At 24.5% G+C, this 2851-nt stretch overlaps 1 protein-coding gene across 1 annotated transcript in view; it reads right to left on the reverse strand.

Moving 5' to 3' along the window:
• The window catches only part of LOC108692910 (cytochrome P450 4C1-like), a 35131-nt gene that overhangs the window by 6118 nt on the left and 26162 nt on the right, over positions 1-2851 (reverse strand). The gene's annotated exons all lie outside the window — the stretch shown is intronic.

The following is a 2851-nucleotide window of genomic DNA, read 5'->3' on the forward strand; positions in this document are numbered from 1 at the left end:
ATTGCATTCATTGTATGATGACTGACAAGGAACATTAAATCATTAACAGAACCATTAGTATCTTTTAAAAATTTCACCATACGATTTCCTTCATCAATTAGAATTTCAACAAATTGTTTCAATATATTAAAATGAAACGTAGGTGTTAATATCTTTCGCCTTTTATGCCATTTGATTCCTATAACAAAAATGAAATAGCAAGTTTAGATACGATAATTTGCAGTATCAAAATTTGCTTCGCATACTTTGTCCAGTTTTGTTTTATTTATCTTGATACAACAAATTAAATTTTTTTTATATAACAGATTTTTAAAAGTTATGTGCTTGTGTTTCTTTATCTAAAAATAATGATATTTAATTCAACCATATGATAATTTTTTATTTCGTAATAGTACATTAATGATAATTAAGAACTCTAAATAATATAAACTAAAAATACATAAAATGACAGGGTGTTGAATAACCTAAGATCTTATTGCGTAAAACAATTTATAGAGGAAAGCCGACACAAGTCTCCTAAAATGAAACTCTCTTATTTCTTAGAAACTAATTATTGTACTTTATTAATACTAATAATATAACATGATCTGTCTAATAAAAAGGTGTAAACACGTTATTCATATTTATAGCTTATTTCTATATAAAATTAACTAAAAACGAAAATAAAATTCTTATGATTTTCTTTTGCAAATTGCATAATTTAAATAATAGTGATTATTGTTAATATTACGTCATTTTAAATGCTTATAGTTTCCTAAATCTATTTATATTATTTTCTTTCTTAAGTTTTTCATAATATGATTTTAAAATAAAAAATTGGGGTGCAGCGTAAATCGGCACACCTGTCTGTAAAACAAATCATGACTTAATTTAATATTTGTAATGTTGCTTTATAGTGTCAAATAACTCTATCGAAGAAGGTAATGATATATATATATATATGAGAAAGCCCTTGAAAAATTATTGCATTACATATTTGCATCTTCCAGAACAGCATAAAGTAAATACGCATATAATTCAACAAAAATGTTTTATATCGAAGTGAAAAGATTCTGAAAAATCTTATATACATTTACTTAGGTATTTCGTACAGATAATTTCTATAAAAGAAAAAGAATAGGAATACATGGCATTATTGCCTACTATGTTTTGGAGCTCATTTTGTCGAGCGCTCATTTTCACTTACCTACGAAAAAATCAATTATTGCAAAATTACAACTTGTATTATAAAAATTGCTTATATTATCTAATGATAATCTTTTAGTTTATATATTTAAAGTTTAATTTATATATTTAAAAGTTTATATACTTAAAGTTTTATTTTTACTTTTTGTTTAAGAAATATTGTCTAAAAATGAAGTAGTATATGAAGTTAGCACCCCAACTATAATACTCAGGAATTCCAATTAGAGTTCCCGTTTCCTTTTGACGAGACAAAGAGTTCTATATAATTTATAACAAGAGTTCCGCTTAATAATTATTTTAAAATAATTTTTAAAAAATGGGGTGCTAACTTCTCATCGAAAATCGAGATCGAATAGTTCTGAGCGGCTCAATAGCTTTATTACGTGAATAGAGTTCCTGATGCATAAAAAAAAATTTTGAAAAATAAAAAAAAATTAAAAATTTTTGAAAAGTCAATTTTTAGATACAATAGTTCTGATTAGAGTTCCTATTTTCTTTAAACGAGACGAAGAGTTCTCTGTATTTTTTAATGCGAGATTCATTTAATAATAATTTTTAAATAATTTTTTTAAAATAGGGTGCTAACTTTAATGCGAAATTCGAGATCGAATAGTTCTAAGCAGCTTAATATCTCTATTTTGTGAATATCTAGAATTCTTGATATATAAAAAATAATTTTGACACATAAGAAAATTTATTTAAAAAAATTTTTTTGAGAGTACTGAGTAATTCTGATTGGAGTTCTGGACAGTTCTCGACGAGTTCTAACGAAAAGTATTAGATGAAAAAGCGATTGGATGACTATCTAAGGAAATATATACTTCTGCAACCGATTTTTCAAATTTCGTTTTCGTTGTATATCTCTTTTATTTTCGAGTCTATGTTGGTTTTAATCGCTGAGAACTCTTCAAAATTGTTAGCATGACGATTAATCATAGAACTATTTTATAAAAATTTTTTTTTCAAAATTTTTTTTTTTTTATAAATTTCCTTGTTTATCAAAATTATTTTTTATGTATCAGAAACTCTAGATATTCACAAAATAGAGCTATTAAGCTGCTCAGAATTATTCGATCTCGAATTTCGCTGAGAAGTTAGCACCTCATTTTTTAAAAATTATTTAAAAATAATTATTAAGTGGAACTCTTGTTATAAATTTCATATAGAATTCTTTGTCTCGTCAAAAGGTATGTCAACGGGAACTCTAATCAGAACTCCTAAGTACTATAGTTGGAGTGCTAACTTCACATATCCTAACGGCGATCTTATATTCTATCAATAATCGTATTCAATTGTTATTCAAACCTAATCTCATAAATCATCGAAATCTTGATATATTTCGGGTTGATATATTTCTTGTTGAATTTACGAGATTAGATTTAAATAACAACTCAACATGATTATTGATAGAATATATGAATTATTTTAGGCAATAAGTTCTGCAGTTGGCTCTTCAATACCCTGTTATTTTGTGTATTTTTAATTTTTATTTCTTATTTTGTTCTAATACATATTTTCTTTTTATATTGTCTTTTTATATTATTATTAACTTCATACATTTTTATAACATTTTGCATTCATTTATACATATTAATAACATTAAATACATAGTTATATTGTATTTTTGATGATGTGTGTGTTATGTTATATATTATATATATATTAT

This window comes from Atta colombica, unplaced genomic scaffold (genome assembly GCF_001594045.1).
Source record: "Atta colombica isolate Treedump-2 unplaced genomic scaffold, Acol1.0 scaffold107, whole genome shotgun sequence".
In the NCBI taxonomy this organism is placed as follows: Eukaryota; Metazoa; Arthropoda; class Insecta; order Hymenoptera; family Formicidae; genus Atta; species Atta colombica.